The sequence below is a fragment of the Bubalus kerabau genome, chromosome 20 (assembly GCF_029407905.1).
Source record: "Bubalus kerabau isolate K-KA32 ecotype Philippines breed swamp buffalo chromosome 20, PCC_UOA_SB_1v2, whole genome shotgun sequence".
Lineage (NCBI taxonomy): Eukaryota > Metazoa > Chordata > Mammalia > Artiodactyla > Bovidae > Bubalus > Bubalus kerabau.
This window is the reverse complement of record NC_073643.1, coordinates 10,859,183-10,877,384: the sequence shown is the minus strand read 5'-3', so window position 1 is coordinate 10,877,384 and position 18,202 is coordinate 10,859,183. Positions and strand designations below refer to the sequence as shown.

General features: G+C 40.9%; 1 long non-coding RNA gene across 1 annotated transcript in view; it reads right to left on the bottom strand.

Moving 5' to 3' along the window:
* LOC129634750 (uncharacterized) overlaps nucleotides 1-17,327 on the bottom strand; it is a 307,884-nt gene extending 290,557 nt beyond the window's left edge. The window contains exon 1 of the long non-coding RNA XR_008705867.1: nucleotides 17,123-17,327. This is a non-coding gene — a long non-coding RNA (uncharacterized LOC129634750). The remainder of the gene's footprint in view (nucleotides 1-17,122) is intronic.
* Nucleotides 17,328-18,202: the final 875 nt, after the last annotated feature.

Genomic DNA, 18,202 nt, shown 5'->3' with positions numbered 1-18,202 from the left:
ATCAAAAGTAAAAACCTTATTACCTTTGCATAGGAAAGTGAAAGGGTCAACCTATAGAATGTAAGAAATATTTGCGAGTCACAAATTTAATGAGTCCAGTATCTAGAATATTTAAAGTGCACTTAAAAACCAAACAACAAAAAGTCAGACAACCCAGTGTAAAAGTGGGCAAAAGGCCTGAATAGACATTTCTCCAAAGAAGACAGATAAGTGGACAGCAAGTACATGAAAAATGCTCGAAGTCGTTAGTCATTCAGATCAGATCAGATCAGATCAGTCGCTCAGTCGTGTCCAACTCTTTGCGACCCCATGAATCGCAGCACGCCAGGCCTCCCTGTCCATCACCAACTCCCGGAGTTCACTCAGACTCACGTCCATTGACTCAGTGATGCCATCCAGCCATCTCATCCTCTGTTGTCCCCTTCTCCTCCTGCCCCCAATCCCTACCAGCATCAGGCTCTTTTCCAGAGAGTGAACTCTTTGCATGAGGTGGCCAAAGTACTGGAGTTTCAGCTTTAGCATCATTCCTTCCAAAGAAATCCCAGGGCTGATCTCCTTCAGAATGGACTGGTTGGATCTCCTTGCAGTCCAAGGGACTCTCAAGAGTCTTCTCCAACACCACAGTTCAAAAGCATCAATTCTTCGGCGCTCAGCCTTCTTCACAGTCAAACTCTCACATCCATACATGACCACAGGAAAAACCATAGCCTTGACTAGACGGATCTTTGTTGGCAAAGTAATGTCTCTGCTTTTGAATATGCTATCTAGGTTGGTCATAACTTTCCTTAGGGAAATGCAAATCAAAACACAATGAGATACCTGTTCACAGCAACCAGAATAGTGATAATAAGAAAAACAGAAATGACAAGTGTTTGCAAAAATGGGGAGAAATTGGAAAGCTCACATACTCCTAATGAGAATGCAAAATAGTGTAGCTGCTCTGAATAACAGCTTGATGGTTTCTTACAAAGTTAAGCAATTCTACTCCTAGGTGTATAGCCCAGAGAACTGAAAGTGGGTGCTCAAGTGAATACTTGTACCCATACGTTAAGAGGGCATTATTCACAAAAGTCAAATGCCCTTCAGCGGAAGAATGAATAAACAGCTGCAATATGTTCATACAATGAAATATTAACCCACTATAAATAGGAAAGAAGTAATGATATATGCTACAATATGAATAAAACTCAAAAATATTAGGTTAAGTGAAAGAAACCAGACACAAAAGGTCACAAAATGTATGAGAAGTGATTGCCTACTGGGTACAGTGTCTTCTTTGAGGGTACCGTTTTAGAACTAGATAGAGCGGCAGTATTACAAGGCTGCAAATATATTAAATGCCACTAAATTGTGCACTCTAAAACCATTAATTTATGGCATATGAATTTTATCTTAATAAAATAAAAGGGAAAAAAAGCAAAAAAAAGAAACGTGAGGCACATCAGAGAAGAAAGTATATACAAAATGTGCTAATACATCGATGGAAATTAGTCAAACATTTCTATTAAAATGGTCTTTTGTTTTAACAAGAAGCCTGGAAAGCAAAAGATTAACTGAAAATTCTACAAAGTAACAAAGCTATGAAGAGAAGACTCAAATAAAGCTAAAAGGGGAAAAAAAATCAAAAAGGAAGCCAGAAAAAAAAAAATCTAAACATCTCAAACATTCAAAGAATGAAACAAGAAGTCCTGGGTAAAGATCTTACCATTAGTGAAACTCTTTGGAATAGGCAATTGAGTTGTGGACCAATTATACAGAAAATAGAAAAAAAAAAAAAGTCAAATTCTCCTGTTTTTACAGAGAGTCCAAGGGAATATGACTCTATTTAAACCAGCATTCTACATTAGCCCACATTCTCCAAGAAGTCTGAAACTCCTGTATTAGATCTAGTCTGACTCACCAGGCAAGCTCAGCTACAATGTCACTGGCTGAAGAGGAGTCAGTGGTCCTAGCCTGGGTCCTAGGAAAGGGGAGCAGGGATGGTCAGGAATGGAGAAGTACTGAGGACTGAGTGAGAGTGCAGAAACGTAAAGTATCCTGACCTCAGCTCAGTTCAATCGCTCAGTCATGTCCAACTCTTTGAGACCCCATGAACCACAGCACGCCAGGCCTCCCTGTCCATCACCAACTCCCTGAGTTCACCCAAACTCATGTGCATAGAGTCGGTGATGCCATCCAACCATCTCATCCTCTGTCGTCCCCTTCTCCTCCTGCCCCCAATCCCTCCCAGCATCAGGGTCTTTTCTAATGAGTCAGCTCTTCACATGAGGTGGCCAAAGTATTGGAGTTTCAGCCTCAGCATCAGTCCTTCCAATGAACACCCCGGACTGGTCTCCTTTAGGATGGACTGGTTGGATCTCCTTGCAGTCCAAGGGACTCACAAGAGTCTTCTCCAGCACCACAGTTCAAAAGCATCAATTCTTTGGCGCTCAGCTTTCTTCACAGTCCAACTCTCACATCCATACATGACCACTGGAAAAACCATAGCTTTGACTAGACGGACCTTTGTTGGCAAAGTAATGTCTCTGCTTTTGAATATGCTATCTAGGTTGGTCATAACTTTCCTTCCAAGGAGTAAGTGTCTTTTAATTTCATGGCTGCAATCATCATCTGCAGTGATTTTGGAGCCCCCAAAAATAAAGTGACACTGTTTCCACTGTTTCCCCATCTATTTCCCATGAAGTGATGGGACCAGATGCCATGATCTTAGTTTTCTGAATGTTGAGCTTTAAGCCAACTTTTTCACTCTCCTCTTTCACTTTCATCAAGAGGCTTTTCAGTTCCTCTTCACTTTCTGCCATAAGGGTGGTGTCATCTGCATATCTGAGGTTATTGATATTTCTCCCAGCAATCTTGATTCCAGCTTGTGCTTCCTCCAGCCCAATGTTTCTCATAATGTACTCTGCATATAAGTTAAATAAGCAGGGTGACAGTATACAGCCTTGACGTACTCCTTTTCCTATTTGGAACCAGTCTGTTGTTCCATGTCCATTTCTAACTGTTGCTTCCTGACCTGCATATAGGTTTCTCAAGAGGCAGGTCAGGTGGTCTGGTATTCCCATCTCTTTCAGAATTTTCCACAGTTTTTTGTGATCCACACAGTCAAAGGCTTTGGCATAGTCAATAAAGCAGAAATAGATGCTTTTCTGGAACTCTCTTGCTTTTTCTATGATCCAGCGGATGTTGGCAATTTGATCTCTGGTTCCTCTACCTTTTCTAAAACCAACTTGAACATCTGAAAGCTCATAGTTCACGTATTGCTGAAGCCTGGCTTGGAGAATTTTGAGCATTACTTTACTAGTGTGTGAGATGAGTGCAATTGTGTGGTAGTCTGAGCATTCTTTGGCATTGCCTTTCTTTGGGATTGGAATGAAAACTGACCTTTTCCAGTCCTGTGGCCACTGCTGAGTTTTTGGCCTAAGGATACAGAAAAAAGCAAATTCTATACGTGTGGCCACCAGACGGCATGTGTCCTGGACGGCAACCCCCTCCGGAAGCCAGTGCACTGCCTGTGTCCCACGCCGGGGGTAGGGAGGGCAGTTGTCCGCAGTGAGGCCTGCCAGGTAAAAATCGTCTTTGGTCAGGTCAGAAAGATCACACATAGGTTTTTTGGCCAGGAACTGGACTCTTGACTTCCTCCAAAGTTAATTTTTTGCATGTGTGCCCCCTTTTACCTTCTGGTACTTTGCAAATTTCAAAATGCTTTCATGTGTATTATCATACTGAAATCTCACAAGATGAAACTCTCACCACTTTTCATAGTAGGGAGTCTTTGGGATGGATTAAATGGCTTATTCCTGCCCACAATGCTCAGGGACAGTTGAAAAAGGTCTAAAATAATATTATTTAAAGAACAAGCTCAATAGTTTTTTGAGAATCTTCCTCAACCTGCAGGTACAATGTCTTCTCTGGTGGAAGATAGCATATAATATTCAGGACAAAAAATCCCATGAAAAATATGCTTCAGATTCTTAAACTAAAATTTGGATTAAACATTTGATCTTTCTTTTTTACTTCTAGAGTCTTCTGAGATCTATTTAGGTTGAGTCCCACATGTTAAGAGCAGCTATTTCACCTTCCTTGCAGTAGAAACCCGGGAGAGTCTCAAGTGTCTTTCTAAAGCCTCTGGGCAAGATGAGATCAGAGGTGAGGTATTATTAGGAATTCTTCACATTTGAATTAACAAGCTACTTCCACCATTACAAGAAGCTAGTCAGGCTCTTTTTTCCTTCCTTGGTGTCCCTTACAGATCAGAAACAGAATATGATTCAAAGTGATAAAATATTTTAAAGAGATGATGATATGAGCTCTGGATGGGAAGGGATTGAAGATGCTGTTTTTGAGATCTCTGTAGACTCAGAGAAATTTAACTCCCGGGAACCCTTGGAAGTTTGGGAGATTAGTAGGTTAGCTGTTGGTGCAGGACTTGGTCACCACTCTGAAAGATGTTAGGATGGGAGGGCGGCTCAGTCAGAAAAGAATCCACCTGCAGTGTAGGGGACATGGGTTTGATCCCTGGGTGGGGAAAATCACCTGGAGAAGGAAATGGCAACGCACTCCAGTATTCCTGCAGGGAAAATTTCATGGACAGAGGAGCCAGGTCGGCTACAGTCCATGTGGTCACAAGAGTCAGATACCACTTAGTGACTAAACCACCATCAACACCCACTGTAAGATGCTAAAACCTCTTGCAGATGACTGCCTGGTAGATCTAGAACAGCTAGATTCCAAGTGGCTACGATTTTCAGGTGTCTTAAAAGATCCCATGTTTCAACATAGAGAACAAACGTATGGACACCAAGAGGAGAAGTTGGGGGGATGAACTGGGAGATTGGGACTGACATATACACAGAACTATGTATCAAACATATAGCTAATGAGAACCTACCAAGGGCACAGGAGGAAAAAAAAGGAAGGTACAATCTGTTTGTAAGACATTACTAAGTTGACCTTAAAAATGCATTCCAATATACAGTAGGTGCCAACAAATACTGTTTGATTTCACTTCTCTGAGGTACGGAGAATAGTCAAATTCATAGTCAGAAAGTACACTGGTAGATGCCTGGGGCGAGGGTGGGGTGTGGGGAGGCGGAATGGAGACTTAGTGTTTAATGGGGGCAGAGTTTCAGTTTAGGAAGTTGAAAATTTTGAGAGACGGATGATGGTGAGAGTTGAACAACAATGTGAGTGTTCTTGGTCCCACTGAAATGTTACCATTAAATATTGTTAAAACAGTATGTTTTATATTATGTGACTTTTACAAAAAAACAAAAACAAAAACAAAAAAAAAACCCACCACCTTTAATTAAAAAAAAAAGAAAAAGAATCCTGTGTCTCCAGCCTGACAAGGAAATTGCACAGCCCCTGGACCCACCTTATGGCAGGAGAACAGGTACTTCAGTGGTGAAAACATAAAACAGATCCATTATGAGAGAGCGCCCATGCCTAAGCATGTCTTAAAACTCTTTACTTTTGTATACCCTGTCCACCTGGAGGGATCAGACAGAAATCTGAACTAAAATTAATTTAAAGCAGAAAAGAATACGTTTCTCATTCATCTGAACTTGTTGAAAGTTCACACCTTTTACAGGGAGAGCATAATATTCATTGTGGCTTCAAACGTGTGTGTTCCTGATTGCTCTGAGGAGGTCTATGATAATGGTAATTAGAGTAGCTGATATATCCTTACATAGAGCTTTACAAAGCAAAAAAAAAAACAAAAAAAAAAACACTCACTTTCACAGACCATTTGCTCCTCGTAATAGCTGTGCCAGAAAATGAGGAATTATTATCGACATTTTCTCTCAAGAAGTTGAGAATCAGAGTGGCTGATATGACTTGCAAATGTTAACACATCTAGCAGATGCTGAGAAAGTGAGGGAAACTTAAGGCTTTGGGACTCCGTTTGCTCTGCAAATACAAGCATCAGATAAGCACAGTTCCATCTTCTCTGGATACAGCTCTGATGATAGACAGACACTACGGAGATAGAGAACTACTTGTCTTTATTTATGGGTTTCTCTGGTGGCTTGGCTGGTCAAGAACCTGCCTGCAATGTACAAGACCCACATTCAGTCTCTGGGTGGGGAAGATCTCCTGGAGAAGGAAATGGCTAGGCAGTCCAGTATTCTTGCCTGGAGAATTCCATGGAAGAGGAGCCTGGTGGGCTACAGTATTCGGGGCAGCAAAGAGTTGGACACAAGCGAGCAACTAACACATAGACATTGGGAGGACATGGGGCTTTACCCCTAATAGATATGCGATTTCTTTTGGGGATGATGAAAATGTTCTAGTATTGATTGTGGTAATGGTTGCCCAACTCTGTGGATACATAAAACCCACTGAATTATACACTTTCAGTGGGTAAATGGTATGGTATGTGAATTACATCTCAATAAAGTTATTCTGTAAAAAAAAAAAGATTGTGCAGGGAGGCAATAGGCAGATACAAGTTAGAGCTTAAAAATAAATTTCCAGAGGTTTGAACATAAATGAAGTCTTCAATTCTGAGCAAACCAGTGCATGTGGCCACAACTTTTGCCAGATTGAGTTTTCTCTTCCGGAACATGGACTAATAATACCTCATCCTATGACATTTCTCCACAGTTAACAAGAGGAAACAACAAAACACAAAACTGTAAGTTATGAAACACTTCACAAATGAGAGTTAATTATTTCCTGTCCATATACAGGATTTCAGAAAGCATATAAACACTTTAGGTAGGGCAAGCATAACCTGAGGGAGAGAAAGCATAAAAATGCTAATCCCCAAATTGGAATTTTTAGTGCTGCATATTTGCATATAGCCTAAAATCCTTTTGAAAACAGCTAGAATGTGCTTAGTTACTTTTAAAAACTACAGATTGAGTTGTTATTAATTTATTATAGATGAGGCAATGTTTTCCTTTTAAAAACTTTCCTTCTCCATTGTGCCAAAGGCACGTATAGAAAATTTAGAGTGTTTTATATTCCATAGAATATGCATAGAGACATCAATAATAAATAGCATTTTCCACAGCATAGAGTATAAGCCACTCAGAGTCACTCACTCCTGTTGAGCTAAAAATACCTCAGTGACAAATTTCAGGAAAGAAAGAAAAAGAAGAGAGCTCTGTGTTCATCACCCAAGAGTAGAACCCTGCTTGATGTCCCTCTGTGTCCTTGTTATTCCTTCTCAGTGATGCCAAAGAGTCAACTCCCAACATGTTCTAATACACAACGCTGTGCCCCTTATTCCCCAATGCGGTGCATTCTTCATTCTCATAACAGAATGACTCTCCCTTGCCAAGCACTTCCACTTGCAAGACGAATCTTGAACTATCTCAGTAACGGAAGACACAAAAGTTTACTAATAAGATGAAGTGCTTATCGTATGAACAAACACATGGAACTGATTTTAAGTCTTGGTGAGTTACTGCATGTGGATGACATCTCTATAACCAGCGTGCTGAGTATTTGCTTGCATTAGGGTTTGTCTAAGGGGAGCAACAAGGTAAGTGGATGACTATCTCAATGGCATATTTCCCTAGAATGTTGGCCTTTCCACAGGAAAAATCAAAGAAAAAGGAAAGCAATAGGAGATCACAGGACATTGAATTATGAAGTTAAATGAAACCTAACTGAGGAACCAAGGGAAAAAATATTTCTCTGTAAACATAAGAGTTAGATGACATTTAATGATTTTAAGACACAATGAACATAGAATAACACCTTCTTTATTACCATTGGTATAACCTATGGGGTATTAATTATTGACAATTAGATTGCCAAATGGACTAAACGCTGCAGATTTTAATCTGAATTATTAGTATATGAGGTTTTCATAGCAGGTAAGGGAAAATGTATCACAGTGACAATAAAAAAATCAAGTGCTTCAAAACGCCATAACCTTCAAATCCTCTATGAAATCCCACTGATCTGGTGTGGCCACTGGAGCAGGAAAAAATCCAACACAATGAGCTCTCCAGTTAGGTTTTAAATATTTGAGCTAAGAAAAAAGAGGGATAAATTCATGAGACTAATACAAAGAACTGGAGGTTCTATACTATATAAATCGGTGAGGTGTCTGAAGGTGGTTAGAGTGACTTAGCACCTAAAACACTGGAACTCAAGTCTTTCCTCAGCAACTCTTTATTTGACCTTGGAAAAGTCTCTCTATTTGAACTTCAATTTCCAACTATGTAAAAGCCTGATGAGAATAGCTACATTTTTCTACTCAACAATGTTACTGACAAGGTGACCTCAGAAAGTACACAGGACACTATTGCAAATAGCTGTACATGTGTATTTGTGCCAAGTATTAATGGTGATTTCATGCATGTGTTGTGTGCATGTAAGAGTAAATATTAGTTATTTCTATTTCTAAGTTAATTTTTATCTCAAAATTGATTTAATTCCACTCATGTCCTGCGAAATCTCCAAGAATTAGATAAGGGGATTTATGTATGCCCTGAACTATCACTCTAGGAAAGAAAAACATTCATACCAAGTTAACTTCTCACCCCAGCTCCAATTTGTTTAAAACTACAGATACAGTTTTTGTCTTGTTGAAAAATGAGACCACAGTTTTTCTATTTGGAACCACAGGCTGGGTTTTTAAAAAAATGGAAAAAATGGATTTCCCTGGTGGTCCAGTGGTTATAACTCTGTGCTTTCACTTCAAGGGTGTGTGGGTTTAACCCCAGGTTGGGGATCTAAGATACCACATGCCTAACAAGCAAGAAATGGAAAACTTCTGAATGTTTGTGGGCATAATAGTGCATACTGGCAAATAGGGCCCCCCAAATCCTACAGTAATTTTCTAATTAATCTTAAAAAGTCTTTACTATCATGAATATAAAGCCAGATAGTACCTGTCTTCATTAGCATATAATTTTTATGTTATTGAAACCATGTATAAGCCCCTGTGTCCTTATATTTTAAAATAAAATGCTGACTCAAGAATTAATGACTGGGAAATGTGAAGATGTGGAAACAAAGAATATCTGTTGGGCTAAGGAACTGCTAACAATTTAGACTATAATTCTGCCATATAACAGAATCACCAAATTTCCAGTTTCCTGAAAGATACAGATAAAGGCTTGATACACATTCCTATTTTGTTCTTTACAAGAAGCAGTTCCCCGCCTCAGATGAAAACTTCTGACCACAAGAACATAGACCCTGAACTAGTTGCAACCAGAAGGTTGACGCTGCTTGAAACTTCATCTTGATGTCAACCAATCCAAGAACTGCCCACGAGCTGATCACACCATGCTCCTTGAACACTACAGAACTCCTCACTATCCCCTTCAGGGTGGGTCACAGGGTCTTCAGGGCATTAGCCCACTGTGGCCCCCTCTGCCTGGCAAAGCAATAAAAGCTACTCTTTTCTGCTTCACCCAAACCTCTGTCTCTGTTTCTATTCAGCACCGTAGAACAGAGGCCAGGATTTTGGCAACATTATCTTCTAGAAAACTATTTGTCATCCTAAACTGTTCTTTGTGTTTTCACCTGAATCCAGCTGGCTGGATTCATCCAAGAGACCATTTATCTGTTGTTAATTTCTAACATTCCATGATAAGTAAGCTATTCAATTCTTTCCCCCTTTAAAAAAATGTGACAGCATCCTTACTCATATGGTTCTGTAACATAACATATACTATCCATCAACAAATACAGTTTTTTCTCTATACCAAGTAGATCCAGAATGAATCCACTGTCACCACCTCCACTGCCACCACCTGGCCCAAGTCATCATCGTGGTACCTGGATTTTACAACAACTATATATAGAAGATCATCCTGCTCCCTTCTTTAAAAAGAAAAGTATTTGTTTATTTGGCTGCATTGGCTCTTAGTTACAGCATAGGCTCTTTGTTGCTGTATGCGGGTTTAGTTGCCCCACAGCATGTGGGGTCTTACTTCCCTGAACAGGTATCTAACCCAGTGTCCCTGCACTGGAAGGTAGATTCTTAGCCTCTGGACCACCAGGGAAGTCCCACCCTTCTTGTCTCATCACAGCATCTGTCCTGTGCTCTCTTGCTGTCTGCCTGGATTGCTTTTCTCTCATAGAGCTCTGGATCTCCCTTCCTGACTTCCACCTGCTCTTTGCTCAAAACAACCTTCTCAGTGATGTAACTGTACCCCTCATCAAGCTCTATTCTCATTCTCTTTCTGGTTTTCATTATCCTCCTCAGCGCTTATCACTACATGGTCCATCATGTGCTTTACTTGTGCGTTGTCTGTCACCTCCTCCACTTCCATAAGACAAGCTTCAGTGAGGAAAGGATTTTTGTCCAAATTTTTCTGTTGTCGTTGTACTCCCCAGCAGCTAGGAAAGCACTGGGCACAAAGGATGTCTTCAAGGAATTCAGCATGAAAGAATGACTTGATTTCAGACAATGTAAGGGAAACATAAATACGCAAATTTCCTAGATCTGGGAAAATGGAAGTAAGAGTTCTCCTAGTATGTAGAGCAAAAATTCTATGGGGAAACTTGAGTAAAGAGCTTGCACAGAAATTACTTTGGGGAAAAACTGTAGAGAAATAGAAAGCACATTCATTTCCAATATTTATTTTTTAAATCTTAGTCAATCTGCAGCTTAGAGTAGGCATGGATTTACCAGTGATTTTGCTGGAAAGCATACTGGGATGTGTAGTGACATTTTGTACTTGTTTGTTTCTAACTCAATACACCCTAGGAGGTCAGGTAGCAATATCTGTTTGGAAGATGTGAAACTCTAAGACAAGGCATTGTGTCCAAGTGAATTCCAAAGGTGGGATCGCTGATCCATGCCATCAGAAAAATCTGATTCCTTAGTAGTAAAATGAGGATCAAATCACCATAATCATAGCCAAGTAAATTCATAATCATATAAATGGGAATGTATATATTGTTTATACAGATGGATGCCATATCTGAGAATACAAAGATGACAACAGGTTCATTTTCCAGCACTAGAAGAGTGGTTAAGGGACTTCTCTGCAAGTCCAGTAGTTAAGAATCCATCTTTCAATGCAGGGAGTTCAATCCCTGGTCAGGGAACTAAGATCCCACATGCCATGTGCCCAAACAAACAGAAGTCAAAACAGTGATTATGAGTCAGCTGAGTTTCTCCACTCACCTCTGGATAAACTTGAGCAAATTACTTCAATTTCTGCACTCCAGTTTCCTCCTCTACATTGCCCATAATTGTAATAGCACCCTTATAGGCACTAATCCTCCACTGTAAGGATTGCACGTGCTAAGATGTATAAAGGATTTAGAGCAGAGGATGCATAATCAGCACTCTACAATCTGAGGGGCTATCTTTGAAAAGTATTAGTGTCTTAAACATCAGCTTCTGTCTATAATAGAGCGAAAACAAAAAAGTAAGAGCTCCTATCTCCAAATGGTTTGAAGAACACAGCACAATACCATCCTCATGCCCTTAAAGGGGAAATTATTTTCAAGTATGGGGTTCCCCTGGTGGCTCAGAAGGGAAAGAATTTGCCCACAGTGAGGGAGGCCTGGGTTGTATCCCTGGGTTGGGAAGATCTCTTGGAGGAGGGCATGGCAACCCACTCCAGTATTCTTGCCTGGAGAAACTCATGGATAGAGGAGCCTGGCGGGCTATGTCCATGGGATCGCAAAGAGTCGGACATGACTGAGTGACTAACACTTTCACTTTCACTATTCTCAACTATAATTTGAAATGGAGGTTGTAATCAAACCAACTGAGGAGAGAGTGAAACAGAAAGTGATGATCCAGAAGACACTGGGCAGCAAATAAAGATTTTAGTAGGAAAAAAAAAAAAAATACTACCCAGTAAACTGTGTCTGGGAAGAAAATGACTAACTCTGACCAAGAAAACCATAGTCACATTTTGTATTTTAAAAACATAACTGATACAACTGGCAAAATGGGATAAATGAGAATAATCCTTTTGGATGTTTATTTTGACTCTTGCTGTAAAATCATACAGCCTCACAGAAATCGCTAAGCTGTTTCATCATATAAGCAATTCCAGCTATTTTATAGCTGGAAGTACACACACAGCAAGAAAGGGCAGAGGAACACAGCCTCTTTCTTTCTTATTGAGAGGTAATTTGTAAATTGTCAAATGGGTAAAGCACAAGCCTGAAATATCACATTTCCAAAAACATGGGTACTAGAGAAATCTGATTAAATGTGCCTCTTCACAGATTTCAAAAGAAATAGCTTGATTTTTCCTTGTAATCTTGAATTCTAGGCAATTTGGCAATTAAGTGAAAGGACTCTGTTGAAAGTCCAGTAAATTCCACATCCTCCTATATCCGGCTGAAAACACAGAAAAAGTCAGGAGTTTGAAGGTATAAAAACACGGCAAAGTGACTGCAATCATGATAATGTTTAAGAAAAACTAGTTCAGAATATCCACGAGGTAGTTTGAACCACTAGGAAAGAAGATGACATGATTGCAAAGTGATCCACCATAATTAGGGGGCTCAATCCTCAATTTTGAAAGCTTAGTGAGAAGAGAGTCTGTTCTAAAAGGGGCTGTGAGTCTACTCTTCAAAACATAAAAATCTCATTTTGCCATTTTTCTCCAGTGTTCTCCACTGCCTATGCTATACAGTCTCTCCTTGAACTGAAACCTACATGTCTTCATAAGCTCCCCTGTTTACCCTGTTTGGTTACTTAATGCCCTCTTTGCCTAAATGTCACTGATATTCTACACGGAGCTTATTTCACCATATTTTTCTCATGTAACTTTGACATACTGACTTCCTCTGCCAGAAAGGTATTAGGGTCCATCCTTTTGAGCAGCAAACATTATTACCATCAGTATTTTTAGCTGGGACTTCCTAGGTGGCTCAGTAGTAAAGAATCTGCCTGCCAATGTAGGAGCCGCAAGAGATACAGGTTTGAACCCTGGATCACGAAGATCTTCTGGAGGAGGAAATGGCAACACACTCCAGTATTCTTGCCTGGGAAATCCCATGGAAGAAGAGCCTTGTGGGCTACAGTCCATGGAGTTGTGAAGACTTGGACACCTTTTTATCTGATAGAGTTTTTACACAGCAAATGCCAAGTTCAGCCATTGCTCACTCTAGGAAGACTTGCCAAACCTCTCCTTTTTAACCTCTAGATTCTGTAGGATCTGATCAGATTCTGTGCCTTCTTCTCACCGAGTACATAGAATGAATGGTGAATGTTCATGTCTCTGCCATCACCGAAAGTGTACACTTGAGTTCAGTTCAGTCACTCAGTGGTGTCTAACTCTTTGCGACCCCATGGACTACAGCACAACAGGCTTCCCTGTCCATCATCAACTCCCAGAGCTTGCTCAAACTCAGGTGCATCAAGTCGGTGATACCATCCAACCGTCTCATCCTCTGTCGTCCCCTTCTCCTCCTGCCTTCAATCTTTCCCAGCATCACGGTCTTTTCCAATGAGTCAGTTCCTTGCATCAGGTGGCAAAAGTATTGGAGTTCAGTTTCAGCATCAGTCTTTCCAATGAATATTCAGGATTGATTTCCTTTAGGATGGACTGGCTGGATCTCTTTGCAGTCCAAGGGACTCATGAGAGTCTTCTCCAACACCACAGTTCAAAAGCATCAATTCTTTAGCGCTCAGCTTTCTTTATAGTCCAACTCTCACATTCATACATGACTACTGGAAAAAGCATAGCTTTAACTAGGTGGACCTTTGCTGGCAAAGTAATGTCTCTACTTTTTAATATGTTGTCTAGGTTGGTCATAGCTTTTCTTCCAGTGAGCAAGTGTCTTAATTTCATGGTTGCAGTCACCATCTGCAGTGATTTTGGAGCCCCCTCAAAATAAAGTCTGTCACTGTTTCCGTTGTTTCCCCATCTATTTGCCACGAAGTGATGGGACCACATGCCATGATCTTAGTTTTTTGAATGTTGAGTTTTAAGCGAACGTTTTCACTCTCCTCTTTCACTTTCATCAAGAGGCTCTTTAGTTCTTCTTCACTTTCTGCCATAAGCGTGGTGTCATCCACATATCTGAGGTTATTAATATTTCCTCTGGCAATCTTGATTCCAGCTTGTGCTTCATACAGCCCAGCATTTCACATGAGGTACTCTGCATATAAGTTAAATAAGCAGGGTGACAAAGGAGTCTTGACATACTCCTTTCCCAATTTGGAACCAGTCTGTGGTTCCATGTTCACCTCTAACTGTTGTTTCTTGACCTGCATACAGATTTCTCAGTGGTCTGGTATTCCCATCACAGAATTTTCCACAGTTTGTTGTGATCCACACAGTCAAAGGCTTTGGCATAGATAATAACCAGAAGTAGATGTTTTTATGGACTTCTCTTGCTTTTTTGATGATCCAACAGATGTTGGCAATTTGATCTCTGTTTCCTCTGCCTTTTTGAAATCCAATTTGAACGTCTGGAGTTTCATGTTTCATATACTGTTGAAGCATCACTTGGAGAATTTTGAGCATTACTTTGCTAGCATGTGAGATGAGTGCAACTGTGCAGTAGTTTGAAAATTCTTTGGCATCACCTTTCATTGGGATTGGAATGAAAACTGACCTTTTCCAGTCCTGTGGTCATTGCTGAATTTTCCAAATTTGCTGACATATTGAGTGCAGCACTTTCACAGCATCATCTTTTAGGATTTGAAATAGCTCAACCTGAATTCTATCACCTCCACTAGCTTTGTTCATGATGATGCTTCCTAAGGCCCACTTGACTTCACATTCCAGGATATCTGTCTCTGGGTGAGTGATCACACCATTATGGTTATCTGGGTCACGAAGAACTTTTTTTGTACAGTTCTTCTGTGTATTCTTGCCACCTCTTCTTAATATCTTCTGCTTTTGTTAGGTCCATACCATTTCTGTCCTTTATCGAGCCCATCTTTGCATGAAATGTTCCCTTGGTATCTCTTATTTTCTTGAAGAGATCTCTAGTCTTCCCCATTCTATTGTTTCCCTCTATTTCTTTGCATAGATCACTGAGGAAGGCTTTCTTGTCTCTCCTTGCTATTCTTTGAAACTCTGCATTCAAATGGGTATATCTTTCTTTTTCTCCTTTGCCTTTCACTTCTCTTCTTTTCTCAGCTATTTGTAAGGCCTCCTCAGACAACCATTGTGCCTTTTTGTATTTCTTTTTCTTGGGGCTAATCTTGATCACTGCCTCCTGTACAATGTCACGAACCTCTGTCCATAGATCTTCAGGCACTCTGTCTATCAGATCTAATCCCTTGAATCTATTTGTCACTTCTACTGTATAATCATAATGGATTTGATTTAGGTCATACCTTAGTGGTCTAGTGGGTTTCCCTACTTTCTTCAATTTAAGTCTGTTGAAAATGCCTCTCCCACAAAAATACTCTTCCTAATTTTATTTGTATTTTCAGTTTAGAAATTCTAGGTGTATAGTAAGCACTCAGAATTGTGCGTTTCCCATTGAGAACACTTTCTGAATCATAAAAATAGAAGTTTATATAGAAGGGACTTCCCTGGTGGTCCAGTGGTTAAGAATTTGCCTTCCAATGCAGGTGATGTGGTTGAATCCCTGGTTGGGGAACTGAGAGTCCACATGCCAAGGGACAACTAAGCCTGCCTGCTGCAAGGAGCAAGTCCATGCACCCCAATGTGGACCCAGCACAACCAAAAAAAGAAAAAAGTAAAAATGAAGCCATATCTAGACACATCGCAGTATTAATAAAACTATATATCATCAAATAAAAAAAGAAGTTTACATAGGAAACCCATATTGTTTTCTTGGAGGCATCTCTCTTTGCTAAAGACAGAGAGATATTTTCTATAATCATTCCTTCAATGATTTTCATAATCAAGCATTTGGGTATAATTTTGTGGAAGTACCAATGAGTCCACTGGACTCACTTAATTGTAATATAATAGTGTAGCCTACTAAAGGCACCTTACTTTTCGCTGATGTGGTAATGATGGTCTATTATGAGTCCATTAGAGTATTCCTTATGGAGCCAACACAGGGAAAAAATGCTGTAATTTACAGATTAATGTTTGGTTATAAAACAAAAAACTTTTCTTCCTTCTAAATGATTCTATGCTATCTGGTATCTGTCACAGAGAATGGGACAATAGGGGGAGGACAGACGTTATAGTGAAAGCATAAGAGTGCAGAGAGAAGCAAAACTGAATACATTCAGAAGCTCAACTGGGAGCCATCTCAGATCCTGCTGATATTGGTTCCCTCCACTTTTCTGTGCCCTGTCCTTTTTCTAGATTAAATTTCTAGAGCTTCCTATGACCTCAGACTTAATAGGGACACTCACAGAAATATCATATGGAACTCATTTTCCATTGAATCCAAAAAACATGGCAGTAGAAAACAAATATTTATTATCTGAAGACTCCTGACCTTTACATTTAACCCCAAAGTAAAAAAAAAAAAATGGTGTTTTTCAAACTTATGGTTACCAAGGGGAAAGGAGGGATAAACAGGGAGATTGGGATTAAGATACACACACTATTATATATAAAATAGATAAGTAATAAGAACCTACTGTGTAGCACAGGGAACTCTACTCAGTGCTCTGTAATGACATACACAGGAAAAAAAGATTCTAAAACAGTGGATACATGAATATGTATAACTGATTCATTTTGCTGTACACTGGAAACTAACACAACATTGTAAACCAACTGTACTCCAATAAAAGTTATTTTTTTAAAAAGGCGTTTTGCATTAAAACCAAGGTTAGTTTGCATTTTGAACTCTGCAGGACAGGAAGGTGGTGTGAGAACATCTTTTGACATATGGTAATCTTTACAAAAAAAAAAAAAAAGAACAAGATGGCGAAGGAGTAGGTGGACATGGAGTACATCTCTCTCCCTGGATACATCAGGAAGACACCTTCAGATACAGAAGTGCCTGCAGAATACCAGCTGAGAATGGAGAGGAGTACCTGACCAGTGGAAAAGAATATATAGAACCACACTCAACTCGGTAGGAGGCAGGAACTAAGGGGAAAATCAGGAGTGTTAGTAGGACTGGGCCTGCCCTAGGTGGGTGGGGGAACTGAAGCAGGGGTCCAATCCCCATATTTGGGCAATTGTCTAAGAGGTGAAATGTTTAAGTCTGAGAGTGAAACAGCTGATATGTAGCAGCCTAAATTGAATGAGAATCAGACAGTACTTGCCACAGACATACATACCCTGGACAGGGACGCAGGTCCTCTGGAAAGTACAGCAGCTGGGAGCTGTAGTTTAGGGATTGTGGCACAATCCCAGGATGAGGGCTACTGTTGACTGCAGGGAGACGGATCAAGGGGATGTGAGGGAGGAGATTGTGGTGGGAAGTGCCTGCGGAGGAAAGCCGGGCAGCCATGGAAGCAAGGAGCTAGTGCTGAGTCACGTGTAGGGGGTGGAGCCATCGCCATAGCCTCTCTCTCTTCACATGCCAGCATTGCGCAGCTGAACAGTATAAAGGCTGGCCCATCAAACACCTGAAGCACTGACCTACAGAGTAGGACGACACCCAGGGTGCCCTTTTAAGTGCCTGCGAGCCCATCTACAGAGAAGGACCCCAGCCGGGGTGCCCTTCTATGTGCCTGACGCACCAAACAACAAAGAAGGACCCCAGGCAAGGGAGACCTCTAAGTGCCTGACGAGTGGAGCTACGGAGAAAGACTGGCCAAAGAGGCCTTCTGATGGCCAGCTACAAGAGGCTTGTAAAAAGATTCTGATAGGGCCATAACTCCTGAAGTGGAGGCAGTCGTGTCCGTGCGCACTTGGCGCCGCCAGGAACCCTGCAGGTCAAGCAGCTGTACCCCCTTCGAAGCTCAACTCTCACTGGGGCAGAGCTGCCACAGGCAAAAATGTCTTGCGTCTATGCACACAGGGTCGCTTTGGTAGTGTCCAACTCTTTGCAGCCCTGTAGACTGTGGCCTGCCAGGCTTCTCTGTCAGGGATGGGGGGTTTCTCCAGACAAGAATACTGGAATGTATTGGTCAATACTGGCCACCCTCCCGTTCTAGAGCGGTATATTTCCTGCTGCTTTAGCCACCAACTCCTTTGAGTTGGTGCTGCCAGAACCCCTGGCAACCCAAGCAGCTGCACCACCTCCACACCTGGCCCTCACAGGGGCAAACCCAAGTCCTCCAGGGCAGCCTCAGGAGCAAATGCCAGTGGACTACCCACAAGCAGAGGTGGAAATAAAACCACAATTGAAACCCAGAGGCAGTGTGGCTAAGAAGACCCAAAACCTTCCCACCAGCTATATAAGCTGCAGATTA